Genomic DNA, 15,559 nt, shown 5'->3' with positions numbered 1-15,559 from the left:
TCACCAGATATCAACACAATTTCGATCCGCTCCTCACGTGTTAACCTCTTCGACATGTCAATGGCTGTGAACAAAGAGAAACTTGTAAATAACTCATTAAAGAATAAAGTTACGTTGAAACCAAACACACCATTGTTTTTCTTGTGACATTACCAATAAGTTTGATGTGTCACATGGCCCTCTTCTTATTGGAAAAACAAAAGTTGTATCCAAGATGGCCGACTTCTAAATGGCCACCATGGTCACCACCCATCTTGAGGAGTTTGCCCCCTCACATATACTAATGTGCCACAAACAGGACTTTAATATCACCAACCATTCCCATGTTATTACGGTGTATCCATATAAATGGCCCACCCTGTAGAATGGGAGGCAGAGCCTTCAGCTATTGGGCCCCTCTTCTCTGGAACCAGCCCCCAGTTTGATTGATTTCAGTCTCTTTATGCCCCATCTTTTCATCTCGTCTCTTTCCCCTCACCCCCCAGCTGGATGAGTTCAGAGCCCGGGTCTCCCAAAACGCCTCTTCCTCTTCAAAGAGCGTTCTTTCTCCTCAGCTCTCCCAAGCACTGCTCATATGGGAACATTTGATCATTGGAGTTCTCTCTGTAATAATTTCGGATCTTTACCTCACAATAAAACTGGCTCGAGAGTGTATTCTCTTTAGTTGGCGTGATATAAATAAATTCTGAGATGTCCATTGACTGTGTATCATCACTGGTCACGTTAAGCAGTCAGAAAAGGGCAAAATGACGTTCAGGCTATTGGGAGATTTTCCCCGATGGGACCAAACCATTGGGATATGGCCACAAACCAGTCACAACATGTGACTGCAAATACTCACTTAGCAGTCGAGAAACTGTGAGGAGTGTGATACAAAGTGAAAAGGAAGACTGTTCTCCTTCAAAATAAAAGTTTTAGCTTTTGAAACACGTTGGTTTTGGCAAAAAAAAAAACGACAGGCAACAACCTCCAGCAATCAACTGGAATCTACGTTTTACCTTAGCAACCGGAGGTTGTCAGAGGGTTGCCGACTAGTCTCTAGGTCTGTGTGACTAAGCGTCATAAATAGAAACAGAGAGTTGTACCCACAGGAATATATCCGGTGCACTTGTGACGTGTTCCAGAGTTGACTGCACCCACTCAATATGCACGCCTGCATTTCCAGCACATGCTTCACAGCACGTTTCAGAAGCAGCTCTGCACTCCTTGTTCCTTAAAATAGTGGTGGGATTATGTTTTGCATAAGCTGTGCAGAAGCAGCCGAGGAACCCAGAAAGTCAGACACAGGAACAAAACACAGACTCCAGCAAATCTTCAAAATAAAAGCCCACATACAGTTAATGCTTTGAGAATTATGCTACCATGTCTTTGATGAAGCTTTTAGGGGAACCCTACGCAGACACACAGAGAACGTGAAGGTAACGATATCGAACCCTCGAACCTCTTACTGTACGGCAACAGTGCTGAGGAAGAAGCTCGTGTTTGAATGACTCATATTCAGTTAACTAAAACCGAATGAGAAATGGCATCAACATTCCCTGTGAAAGCTTCAGGATCACAGAACTGAACAACAAACACAATAATCCTCAGAGATGTTTTTAAATTTCACGAAAGCAGCGTTTCAGGTTAGAGTCCTCAGATGTGTCTGATGGAGGCGAGACGGCAGGAACTCTTTGAGTGGAAGAGATGGCATCTATTAAAGATGAGAGAGCTGAGTGGACACGCACACACCCTGTAATAGAATATTCTATGTTGGCACAGTGACTGCCGCCATCAGTAATATCTACTGTATGACCTCACCACCACCATGATGTCACCTCTCAAGCTCAGACACAACATGAGCTCAGTCATACGTGTCCAGATTTGACTGAAGCATCAGAGGGTTCAGTGTTGGTGACACCTGCTGGTACACACAGATTTAGAAAGATTCTTCTTTTTTAAAACAAGGACGGCTGAATATATTTCAGGTTGTGGCCACATCCATTGGCAGGTATCCCGTCACAGGCAGCTGTAGCTGGTAAAGCTGTCCAACATGTTTATGGTGCCTTTTGGAGCATTTTTAATGGAATTATCTCATTAATATTAAAGCTCGTTAGGTACAGGAAGGTTGTGCTTCAGTTTTGGTGAGTGGAAGAATGTGCAAGTAGAACAATTTTTGAATAATCTGGAATCTTCTTCCCCACCAGTAAGACATTGCTAATACGTTGGCTTTTAACTGAGAGGTTTTGGACAGAATGGAGTCATACACTGGAGGAGCTCAAACCAACCAATCAAATCAGCTTCATATTTCTTACTACAGAGATGACCACCGACCTGAAAACATCCTGGTTTAATTTGTATAGCATACTTACAAAAAGTACCTTCATAACATGTTTGTGGCGTTTTTTTCATTGTTGTTTTTATGGTGGGTGATTTTTTTTAAAGTCACGCATCTGGAGATATCTGGACATGCAGACACAGGCAGCTGGTGTTTTTTGCACAATTAAATTAAATTAATTGACAAATAAAATGATTTACTGTGTGGTTTGATTGCCTAAGACGTCCATGTTTCAGTTTTGGTGAGTGAAATTAATGTTTTTATTAGTCTGCTATTAGCATCGTATATTAGCAGGTCTGCTGTTTTTACCCCTGCATTTTAAGGCTTGCTACGATTTTGTGGCTAGTGTCACATTACTTAGTCCTTGGTGCAGTCATGGCTCAGTGATAACTCTGAAGTCTGAATTATGACGTAAAATGAAACACACAGTTGAAGACCCTGGAGTAACCAACTCTACAAAATACTCGGATTCACTTTTTTCTCCTTATATTCTCATTGGATTTCCATTAGAGTAGCTTTTCATGATTTGCAGATGTTGGGCCTTGGTGCAGCGCCTCAGTCTGAAAAAACAATTTTAGTTCCTCCCCTTTTAAGCCAGTTTTCTTTTGATTGGCTGCTGCTTGCAAACAAAGACGTCTGCGCTCACAGCTACAGCTGTGTGCCTGAGATGATCTTATTATTGCCACTGCAACTTTGTTCATGTTTCATATTAATATCCAGCACTGCAACAGTTTATATTTGACAGAAAATAAAGCAAAAACAAACAACGATACCAATTTTGCAGCAGCATATAAACAGCTGTGACTGTGCACTTTTTTGACAGGTCTGGTTTCACTTTGAGAACATTTTAGACATGTTCTTGAATCACTTCTGTGTGCTCCTAAAAATATATATCTATTGTGACGTTCTTTGGTTGGTGCCCAGTTTGGCTCTGAACACGGGATTTGTGTATAGAAAAAAGAAAAAAAGCGGACTTAAAAAAAATGATGGCTGGGGAAAAACCTGGTGTAAAACGGGTCCTTACAAAAACCAACAAACACCGTGGAAGCAGCCAGCACCAGAGAAGCACAGTGGAACAGTTTTGTCTGCTGGTGTTTGAACACAGCTTCATCAGCAGAAGGTTTAGCTCTCTGTCTGTAGTCCAGTGGGCCTGTTGCCATGAAATTAATGAGACTTCATGGGCAGCAGTCCCAGAGTCAAAGCACACGTACACACAAACCCATCCTCCACATGTGGTTGCTCTCATTGTGTGGCTGTGTTGTATTGTTGTATTGTTGCTGTCTGTGCTGATAAAACTACAGCTCACTGATGCTGAAAACAGCATACTGCCACTGTGAAGATATCTGGGGTCCAGGCTTCAGTGTGACGGGGCAGAATGCTAAAGTAAAGCGCTATCCAAACTTAGCCATGTTGTCCTGTCCAGACCCTGTAGACACTGTCTGTTTTATATCTGTTTACACTAATGTTCTCTCACTTTGTAGAAACTTTAAAAACAACTAACTTTTCCTACTAATTTGCTGTCTCTTTGTGGAAGGTTTCTGTATTTGTAGTAATTTTTCTCTCTTTATGGCACATTTTTTAAACCTTTTTATTCTAATTTTGTGTCCCTTTCTTTTCAGGAACTTAAAAAAAAAACATTTTCTGAGTAATTTTGTGTCTGTTTTTGACTTGTTGGAGTAATTTTGGCCATCCATTCTCTTCCACTTATCCTTGTCAGGGTCACAGGGACTGGAGCCCATCCCTGCTACCGCAGAGAGGCCCGGTGCACCCTGGACAGGTCACCAATCTGACGCAGGGCTTATCAGTTAACCTAACCCCACTAACACTAATGTGTTTGGACTGTGGGAGGAAGCCAGAGTACCCGGAGAGAACCCAGGAAACAGGGGAGAACATGCAAACTGTGTTTTTGGAGGAATTTTGAATCTCTTTATAGAAACCTTTTTCCATTTTGCAGTAATTTTATGTCTCCTTGTAGCATCTTTTAGTCTTTTTTGGAGTAATTTTATGTATTTTCATAGAAACTGTTTGTTCTTTTTGTATTTCTCTGTGGCAAACATTTATCTTTCAAATTAATATAATCTTTGTAGTATTTTTGTGTCTCTTGGGAGTAAGTTTCCCTTTTCAATTTGCATATTAATGATCAAGAACCTGACCTCCCAGCCCATTGTTCATTCAGTGGTGCTAGTGTCAGTTATTGTGCAAATGTACTGTTTATAAGGTTGGGAAACCTGCAGTCAGCTGAGACTGAAGAAGTCACTTGGACGAGTGATGAAATGTTCCTCCCACTGAAAACGTCCAGATGAACAGAATCAACCTTCTGGGATTTCCTGGATGATTGAGCATGCATCAAGACTTTCCCTCTTCAAAGCAACATTTTCACTTGTTTCCATTTTAGTAATTTTGCATTTTGAACTAACTGTTTATAATTTTGTGGTATTTGTGCAGCTATTTTTCCAGTGATTTCTCTGTTTCATGGGTATTTATGGTCACATTTAGCATTAGTGTTTGTTTTTGCAGCATAGCTCATAAATTCCTATCCAGTGTTAAACTAAAACTAGAAACAGAGACCGAATGCCCCCAGACTCCTGGACCAGTGTCTACTAAAGCCTTTTAGCAGTCCTTTCATGTCTCCATTAAACAAAGTGAACCTCTCCTGGAAAAGAGACATTAACCTGTCCTCAACAGTTAATATCTACACATAATTTATATAACAAAGCGTGTGTTATATGCACACACACACAGTCGTGCTGACTCAGCCTCATTATCATTTTTGTCCCATGTGGTTGCCATGGCGACTGCATCATGTGGTCAGGAAAGTTGAAGCAGATCAATTAAATCCTCATCTGCTCTGCTTAACTGATTGATTAGTAGCTCTAATGGACGCCATCTTTAACGAGCCATTAGCTAATTGGCTGGAGCTTTAAAGACCGGACTCTCTCTGTGTGTGTGTGTGTGTGTGTGTGTGTGTGTGTGTGTGTTTCTTTTACTCCCTTTATTACAGATATCAATAATAATAAGTCAATTGATTAGTAGAAAGTGGAAAATGAAAGGAGATAGAGAGGGTGAAGAGTTGAGCAGATAGAAGGTACTTCATTTCCCATCATACACCTGTCAGACATAATGAATAGGACCTTTTTAAAACTTGTTTAGATATTTATGCTGTTTATTAGGTATGGATTTGTGAAAGGTCATTAATACTAAAAGAATCCAGGATTATAATAGCTAGGTTCTGGATTAATCCTGCTTTGACATCCTGGGTTTGGGTATTAAGAGTATTCAGACTTTGAGTGATTTATCTTTCAAGTAGTTCAAGACTAGAGAACTATTAGAGTCCTGGGGACGAAGATAATCCTGGATCAGAGCGATTATGCTGTAAGTTTGTTCTATGTTTCAGCATTTTAATTCAGCAGGCGTTCTGGATTAGAGCAAATCCTTTATTAGAGAATTTAGTTCTTGGATTTAGCACTTAGGCTGTGAATTAGTCCTGGATTACAGTATTCAGGCAGTAAGTAAGATGGCAGTTTAAACACACTGAACATAAGCTGATTTACAGTACTACAAAAATATATATGAGTATATATTTAAAATAGATTATTACTGGATCAGAGTATTTATATTATATAATAATCATGTATTGTAACATTTCAGATAAAAATGACTCCTGAGTTAAGGCCTTTACACATCAGATGTGCAAATATTTCATGCATTAAAAATATTTTTCGGACCAAGCTATTCTTAATACACCTGTCCTCACAACCGTGTAATTTCATTGGATGAATTTGTGGTATTTACTTTTTTAAAAACCAAGCTCAATTTTTCTGAACCAAAAAATCAGATCTGACCAATCAGATCACTGCATTTGGCAACAGGCACACTCGTTACACAAATCGCGTACAGGTACCAAATACTTAATGATATGCAAATAGTAAAATAATACTATTTTACCTCAGACACTCAGCTAGAGGCTGCCGTGGGTCAGTCAGCAGTCTGAAATGGTTTCTCTGCCTTCTCACGTGTGGGCCCTACTCTGCCAACAAGAGCCCAAACTGCCCCACTGACATCCTGAAAGATCTACAAAAGCAGCTGTTTAAACTCGTGGATCAAACCATGAAATTCTCCCTGCTGCTGCCGTCTCCTGGGAATTGTTTGGAAACATCTGGACCAGCTCGCTATGGCCTGATGGCAACTTTTTTTTTGAGTATTTTTGAAGATTGATTTTCCACAAAAATGCGTTGGATGTGCATGCCAGTAACATGGCAAGCTTGAGTTTGAATTCTATTATTGCAGAAATATTTAAGTAGTTCTGGATTTAGCTGTAAAACTAACCATTTAAACCCTGATTAAATCCTGGTTAGTCTATCCTTAAATGAAATCTAGATCAGAGAATGCACCCCTGTTTTAGCTCTAGAGCACAGATTAAGACGGATTTATTATTTCTTAAACAACATGTTAGCGCTGACATCATGAAGCTAAGTGATCAAACTCTGTCTGCCCAGGGATTAGTCTGTAACTAAACAATATTCACTGGTGGACTCAGGCTTCCTCAGGGAGGTGTGCATATTTTGGTCTGGCTTTGTCTCTGGAGAGCAGACACTTTTGATTCGCTGCTCCATGGCAACTGTTGCCAGTTCCTATTAGAGACATCAACTGTAAATAAACTGGGCCAGTGGGACATGCCTATCACCTGGAAACAGGCTAAATTAAATATGCACTCCAAAGGCGTTTCAGAGGAATTGATAATTCTGGTTAGTGTCTAATGTCTGGATGACTATGACTATGACTTATTCATTATTTGAGTTCTTTAGGGATGTGTGGATTCCGACCTAAAAAAATCAGTGATGAACAACACATCTCGATTTGGTCTATTCTCTGGAGAGGGCATATTATTAGTTTTTGAGAAGCTCAGAGAGTAGTCCAGTCCACGTGGGATTCGTCTGCGTCTGTTACATTCAAACAAAAATCAAAAACTGTAAATAAGAAAGTAATAAAGTCATTAAATGATGAGGATAATAATTAAAAATTACATTCTTCTGCAGTGAACGGCTTCCCACAGTTTTTTTTGGTTGAATCTCTGAAGGGAGGTGGTTAATTTTCATCTCAACAACAAACACTCAGAGCCTCATTAACGTCAGCTCAGGGGGAGAGAAGGTTCAGTGCAGTATAATCCCTGGCCAACTCTCTTTCCTGTTGTATGGACGTCAGATCAGCTCATCCAAAGTGAGTAAACATCAACAGTTACCTTTAAAACGTGCAGACGATGCAAAGAGTGTAACCATGCATCCAAATTCAGATATGAGTCACAACGTGACTGGAAGAAGGTATAAGTGGGAGCAAACTTTTCATGTGTGATCTAAATTTGAACTGTGCACAGGTGTGTACAATTGCACCTCTTTAATGTGTTGATGCCAAATTTTGTGCGGTGGTCATGGGTACTCTCAGTTCATCGACGTGTGAACTAATGTCTGTGTTTCAGTTTGACCTACAAAGATTGAGGTGTCTTTCCCAACATGTAAATGTTCAGTACCAAGTATTACGGTGCTTCAAGACAGGAAATAGCAACGTGGCAACCAGAGACCATAAAGGGTTGATGACCCTTTGTGACTTCAAGCAGCTGTCATTGAAATAACTTGAACGGAGTGACTCCCAAGTTAAACTTCTCTTAACTTTAAGCCAAGTCATTGAAGCAACTACCAATGAGAGTGAGTTGACTGACATATGGTATGCATGGTAAAACTAATGTGGCAACCTGGTTGCAATTAGGAAAAATTGGATAAAATACAAAGATCACATTTTTAAAGCTTTATTTTCTGCAGAAGCCTCCCTGCTTTCTCTGGATGAAATATGCACTTCTGGTTAATACTTCTGGTTAATACTTCTCAATTCCTAATGAAATCACAAATTCATGCTTGACATGGAATAAATGTCACAACTCCTGTTCATGGACTTGAATAAATAGATTTTTTGTTACTATTTTATAAGAATGGTTTGAATTCATAGTAATTTTCATTTTTTCCTGATCCTGTGTTTTGGTTCTATTTAGGTTTTTATCATTTAAGTTCCTGCACTTTATATTTTGGATTCCTGTTTTGTTTTCTTCTATTTCTGCACAAGTTGTTCGAGGTGTTTCTTCCATAGCGGCCTCAGTTAGATTTGTTTGGTAGGACATAGCGTGCTCTGAAACCTGCTTTAGCAGTATCTTTAGCGTTACCTTAACTTGGCTGACTAATCAGACTGATGGTAGGACAGTTTTCCAGAGGTGTAAGTTACGTTTCTTGGGTAGAATAATGATTAGGGATTGTGTCCATGGTGTTAGTTATTCTCTAATCTCCTCCTTTATTTATTAATCCTGCGGGTATATTTTCCACTCCTACTGATTTCCCCAAGCGATTTAACTGCTTCCTCTACGTCCTCACCAAGGATGGAGAGATTATTCTAGTCTGTTACTGGGGGGGCAATCAGTACCTCTGATAATACCCTGATTGGTAACAGTAAATTCAATACCAAGAGTACTGTTACTAACACAGTATTATTATACAACACTTACACTGATGTCATATCATATCATATCTTGAGATGACTCAACGGGCCTGTCACTATTGTTATAAAATTGGTTTCTAAGCCAAATGTTAGGTAGTTATCGGTCTGGGAACCTGTTGGCAAGTTGCTTATCTTCTTGGACTGATATTTCGGGGCATGTGGGGTAGCCAGGGCAGACCTCCTGTTCCCCGTACCAGTCATTGTCCACAGCATTTCTTTTATTCTGTCTTCCTTCTCTCACCCCAACTGGTTGCAGCAGATGGCCCCGCCCCTCCCTGAGCCTGGTTCTGACGAAGGTTTCTTCCCGTTAAAAGGGAGTTTTCCTTCCCACTGTCGCCAAAGTGCTTGTTCATAGGGGGTCATATGATTGTTGGGTTTTTCTTTGTATGTATTATTGTAGGGTCTAATTTACAATATAAAGCGCCTTGAGACGACTGTTGTTGTGATTTGGCGCTGTGTAAATACATTTGAATTGAAATGCAAATGTAGATATATTTTAAAAAGCTTATCAGACATCTATCAATAATTGATTTGTAATAATCAGCGCCTTTAACATTACATTATGCCTAAGAATATTACTCTGAGACTCTTCACAAGGACTGTTTACCTGCATTTAAACAAGGAGTGCTCAGATGTGATTGGTCAATAGAATTCACACTAGACACCAGAAACTTTCTGCTACCGAAAATCTTGTCGTGCAGATTCTGAATATTTATGTGCAGATGTCTGTTTATAGTGATAAGGAAGGGACTGACAGAAAAACAGAGAGATTTATTTAAATCTTGTACTGCCTATACATTCTCCTCCAAATCCAAGGAACAATAGAAGTAACCGAGAAAGAAGAGTCTTAAGAAGTTTCCTAATCAGACACAAAGTTTGAAACCAGAAGTTTTATCAGCAGGAAAACACACAGACCCAAAACACACAGCAAAGAAACGTAGATATCAGAATTCAATAGAGACAGAGAGAGAGAGCGTTATCTGTCTGAAGACTCTGTGTGTGTTTTTCTTCCGTCCCTCTAAAATGTGTTGTTAATGGGCCCTCCCATGACGACCATCATTTATTAATAATTCACACAGACCACTCCCTTCACTCTGACTGGGCCCGTCGCTTTCAGAGGTTCTCATGGGTCCAAACATTGCAGATGGACTCACTTTGCAAACCGACTTATTTTGCAGTTTTGGTCCAGAAGTATTTGAATATTTTGACTGATATCGATCATAATGAACTCAGACCCACTCAGATTGAATGTGCAGGAATACACACAAACACACACACACACACACACACACACACACACACACACACACACACACACACACACACACACACACACAAAAGTCAGAGCCGGTCAGAAAGTGCATCAGTTTTGGTCAGCACATTTTGCACCTCAACATAAAGCAATGGCTTTTAGATCAATTTACTGTTAGCACTAAACACTGACTTTATATATTATAAGGGAAGTTTCTTAAACCTGAATTTATTATTATTATTACAACAAGGCGGCTCTTCTGACTGCAAGAAGAAATCAATCAGATAGACATAAAGGTTGTCCAAATACTGAAGAACTTCATGATTCGTGGGAGGTTTTTGTGCGATGGCTCAGATTGAATAGGACTCTAAAGCGCTCTAGCTTAAACAGTATAGTTCTATTTTTAGATTTTTAAATGTCTCGATAGCGTCTGTGCAGTGTTGTTAAGGATTAAAAACTTCTTTATGTGTTTGTTACCTCTGGCTGGACTGGACTTTGAGTCCTTATTATCATTATTGTTCTTAAAGGTTTCCCTAAAGACTTCAGCTGATCATATTTCTCCCATATCACCTTCTCTAACTGGCATCCTGTTAAATTAAGAACTGAATTTTAAAAATCCTCTTTTTTACATACAAGGTTTTTAATTAAACTGTCCCCATTATACTTTAAAGACCTCACAGTGTTAACCCATATCTATTTCATATGAAACCCTTGGCTCTCAGACTGCAGGTTTACTTGTTGTCTCTAGAGTATTTAAAAGTAGAATGGGAGGCAGAGCCTTCAGCTTTCAAACTGGGAACCAGCTCCCAGTTTGAATTCAGGATACAGACACTATCTCTACTTTTAAGGTTAGGCTTAAAACTTACTTTTTGATAAAGTGTATAGTTAATGCTGGATCAGGTGATGGTGACTCATCCTATAATATGATGCTATTGGCTCAGACTGCTGGGAGTCTGCTGTCTGTATCGTCCTGTTCTGTCTAGTGTTGCGCTGTCTTGTCTTGTTTTGTGCAATGTTTACAAATTGCACTTCACGTAGTCGTGTGTTCGTCTGTTATATGTGATACGTAGCACCAGGGCCTCGGAGGAACGTTGTCTCCTGTTCCACTGCATGGCTGAAATGATGATAAATGCCACCTGACCTGACTTGAGGTTTTTCATTCCTTCAGCTCTTTTCACTCTCGATCTCTTTACATGGTGCTCCTGCAAATCATCAGCATTTACTGCATTTTCTGCTGTTTGTTGATCATGGTCTCTTCAAGCTCCCCCTTTTTTCTCTCTTCCGTCTCCTCCTCCAACTGGTCGCAGCAGATGGCTACCCCTCCCGAGCCACGTTCTGTTGGAGATCTCCCCACGGGTGCCAAGTGCTGCTCATCTGATTGTTAGGGTCTATGGTTTTATCCTACAATGTCATGTGCCTTGACAACATAAGACAGCCTGCACTGAAAAAAAGGGACTGGCCATCTCTTGGATTTATGTAAGCATCTTGCATGTAACACAATTGCCTCATGTTTTAAAGTTAAATGTAACTATATAGTGTAAAAACTACATGATATGCAGAAAGGGTGTATTAAATTGTTCATATCATGTTCAGGTGAAGTAAGTCAATAAGATAGCAACGTTAAATCTCGTGAAACCACGCGTGATTTCATCTCGCGGGCTTTGGATCGTGGTTTAAAAAAAGGCATCCATCTCAGTCAAGTCGAGCAGCCAACTCTACGTTTTTGGTATGTCTTGATTTTTTGAATTAATATTTACCATATTTCAGCCAAATGTAGTTAAACGTCTAGAGTGTCGCCATGTAACATGCTAAAAAAGAGCCGTTAGCTTATTTGCTGTTTTATCTGTTGTCAAAGAATTGGCGCTTTTTCATTTGAATTTGTCTTTGGCACAAGAGCCGTAATATCACATTAAACCTAATTACGAGGCACTCATAACATAATTTGGTTTTCTGTGTGAATAGATTTGTCAACTGACTCTTCAGTTACATTGTGTATTTACTGCACCGTGGTGTTAGTGAGATTTTGGACATTGAACAGCTTTAGCTAATATCATCAGCGGCATTATGCTAGCTTACATCCCTACCCCTCCTGCCCTCACCTGCTGTCCTTTTGTTTTTGTTTTTGTTTTTTTTGCTGCACATTGAGAGACGACCTCTATTCTGCATTTCACCAGGAGTCAGCTGATGGATTGTGGGTTCAAGGTGTTATGGTAAGAAAGTATATTCTATTTTCGTTTCTGTAACTTAATTATAATAGGTTTTTTATAATTATTAGGTGCATGCATACTCACCCTATTAATACAACTGAAAAATCCAAAATCTGCCATAGGTTTAACTTATACCTGTATGTATTGCCAGAAAGGTGATTACTGGACTCGCATTAATGCACACTTGAACTGAAATGAGGTTGTAACTTGTGGGTTGTTGGGTTGCAAATCAGAAACAAACATCTTTGGATTTTTTTTAATCCCATAAGATCTGGAAACACAGTTTTTATTCAACAAAACATTACTGATTAACCAAGCACAGTGCCTGCTGTTATTTCAAAATAATTTTATGTCATTTCAGATAAAATGCAGCATTCCAGTGCATCCCAACCATGCCTTTACAGTCAAGGTTTCTGACGGAGCTGAGTTTCTCTCTGACAGTCTGCTGAAAGTGTTTGCAAAGTGATCGGGGGAACAGGGCACAAAGCTAAAGGATGTAGCTGCCATGATGACAGTAAGAACTTTAAAATTCTTTAACTACAAAGTGTATATGTATTGCATTAGGTCAGTAAAATTTTTATGCTACATCCATTGAAACAGTCAACTATTACCTGTGAGTAATGATTCCACTAAAAGGATGCCATAATTTTCGTCATGCATTTACTGGCCCACTGAGAAAAATTTATCTTTTTTTAAAAATAAATGTTCTGGAAACTATATATCCATAAAGTTGATGTCAAACAGGAACTTTTGATATTGCTTTGTAGATGCTGGTGTTGCATGTTGACTGGTTTAAAAAGTCAAGAGTTTTTGTCTGGGATCATTTTCTTCTGTGCTACTGAAAAGTTCACAAATCTCTGTTTTCTTTGTTATAATAGTCAAGGATGACATTAATGCTCGGAGTCCCTCATCAAAGTGCTCCGCATCTGTGTGAAAGACAATTGCAACATCTTGGTGCAGGAGTTCATGGTGAGTGTTTTATGAGTAGATTGTGGATTTGCAACCTTTAAAAATGCATTTAGTTATCCACTTGATCCTCATTGGACTGGTTAGGACCAGTAGTCCTCTTTAATAATTTGAAGTTCACATGAGGCCTGGTAGTGAACTCGGCCGCCGGCCCTTGAGGCCCCACCCCCACCCCTGTATTAGGGGTCACATCAGTGTGAAAAAACTTTAAATTTGTCATTCTAATGAACAAAGGAAAATCCCACCAGTATTTACATTAGCTTTTGTTTGAAAAAAAAAAAAAAAAAAAGACCAACTGACCAACAGCTAACCAAATTGTGGGGCTGAAAGTCTAAATTCTAACATCTTCTGAGTGACATAACCTGGATTTCTGATGGGCCGGTGTCTTTCTAACAAAAACTAATGTAAAGCATTTGAAATTATTATGTTTTTCACCCTCTCTTAGAAACTCTGTTAGACCATGAATGGCAGCATGGCAGGCCACTCTTTGGCTATAGCTATTTACTATGTTGCTTGCATTGGTTTAAATTACTCTAACATTAGAACTGGTAGATTCAAAAGAGATGAGTTTAAAAAGGAATCTTAAAGAAATGTTTTGTGTTTAACCAGGACTTGACTGAGGCCACTGCACAGATTGAGAAAACCACAATGAACATCTGTCTCCAGAGATGCGCCAGGCAATGACTTTTCTGATGTTGTTCTTCAAGATCTGGATAACGTGACCTTTGCAGTAGCCATGCTGTTTGGACCTTTTTTATTCCTTCAACATGAGTTACCCATCACAACTCTGCTACACTTTTGAGGTGATTCAATGGGTGGTAATGGAGTTGGATGCAACTCAGCTCTCAAGAAAAGCTCACAACTAAGACAAAACTGCTCCTGCAACGAAGCTCACTGTTATGCATGTGAGGTGACCAGCTCTAGGTGAGAGGACATTTAAATCTCACACTTGTTCTGCTGCATTTTTGAAGCTCAATTCCAGGAACGGATCGCAGGGTTCATTTTTATATACTCTGCAACTGCCATGAGGACGAGCCGTTTTTTGTTGTTGTTTGTTTTTCCTTTTGCTCTGTACAAGTTCTGTTTGTCTGTTTGGCAGCATTTTTAAATTTCTCTTTGTATTTTTTCTTTCTTTTACTAGTGAAGAGATGTAGCGTGAACAGTTATACAGTCTAAATATCCCATATGGGTCGTGTGAAATGGTATTTTCAGTTTCATTCAGTTGAAGTAAAGAACGTTGAATATTTCTAAGTGTGCTGTTTTGAACCAAGATGTCACAGTATGATCAGTGCTGTAATTTTTGACAGTCACTGTATCAATGTTATTTTTGCGTCTCTTGAATAAAGTTTTTGACCTGCAAGTGCTAATTTCTTTAGTTATTGGGGTAAAATGGGTAATGTTAATAGGAAGGTGTTTGCCAATTCAGTAACCTAATTTAATGTTAATGGAAACTAACATTACCTCAAATTGTTTAGTTATAATTGTTGTTTAACTGAATCTTGATGTCAGAGGCCTTAAATAGAATGTTTTGATTTGTTCTTTCCCAACATTTTTCAAAAGAAACAGTCTAATTTCTTTGCTGCGATTGATTCCAGAGAACACGGAAGAACTGACATTATTTAACTGTTGATTTATATAGATTCAGTAGAGGAGTAATGTCAGTTTAATTCTTTACCTACTGCAGTGAAATTAGACATGTTGTTTTGAAAGGTTACTGGTGGATGCCAGCAACCATCTTGGAAGAGAACAATACAATCTGTTATAAGGCCTCCATTTGAAAATTGTGTATTTGATACTAGAATATAATAGCAAAATGTAATTTGAAGATAACATGTAGTATTTAAGTGACCAAGTAGTATTGGGTAAAAGTTATTGAATCGTGTTGGGATAACGTGAGAAAATTGTGAAGGATTAAAATATTCCAAGAGCTCAAATTACTTCATCAAAACATGTTTAAGTCACATTTTATCAACACAAATTGCACAAGTTTATTGAACATGAATAAACTGTGTTAATTTAACTCAATTGTTTAAGTTGTTGCCAAAGCAAAACATCTGTGTGCAACAAATGTCCACCATTGAATTAAGTAAATCCAACAACATATTTTTTTCAGTGTGAACAGAAATAAATTAAATTACACTGCATGTTCTCAAATATCATATTGAGCTATAAAAAAAGGAAGGTGATGTTTTTTGATTATAAAAAATGAGCAAACTAATGCCTCGTCAGTCGATTAGCAATAAAGTGAATGTTTATTCCAACAAGATGTGGTCAAAAGGT

General features: G+C 38.9%; 1 long non-coding RNA gene across 4 annotated transcripts; it reads left to right on the top strand.

The window, feature by feature from the left end:
* Positions 1–11,609: 11,609 nt before the first annotated feature.
* LOC147305568 (uncharacterized) lies at positions 11,610–15,270 on the top strand. 4 transcript variants are annotated; one of them, XR_015126681.1, is made up of 5 exons: positions 11,610–11,832; positions 12,281–12,316; positions 12,675–12,827; positions 13,192–13,282; positions 13,889–15,270. It is a non-coding gene; the product is annotated as an uncharacterized LOC147305568 (long non-coding RNA). The 4 variants fall into 4 exon arrangements; XR_015126680.1 differs by having other exon boundaries at positions 12,253–12,316; XR_015126679.1 differs by lacking the exon at positions 11,610–11,832 and having other exon boundaries at positions 11,843–12,316; positions 13,197–13,282.
* The last annotated feature ends 289 nt before the right edge of the window (positions 15,271–15,559 follow it).

The sequence above is a fragment of the Aulonocara sp. 'chitande type north' Nkhata Bay genome, linkage group LG20 (assembly GCF_057382095.1).
Source record: "Aulonocara sp. 'chitande type north' Nkhata Bay isolate Kocher_YH1m ecotype deep benthic linkage group LG20, A_spYH_male_GT1.1, whole genome shotgun sequence".
Taxonomy (NCBI): Eukaryota; Metazoa; Chordata; class Actinopteri; order Cichliformes; family Cichlidae; genus Aulonocara; species Aulonocara sp. 'chitande type north' Nkhata Bay.
Note: the sequence above shows the minus strand (reverse complement) of the source record. Positions and strands in the feature narration are given on the sequence as shown.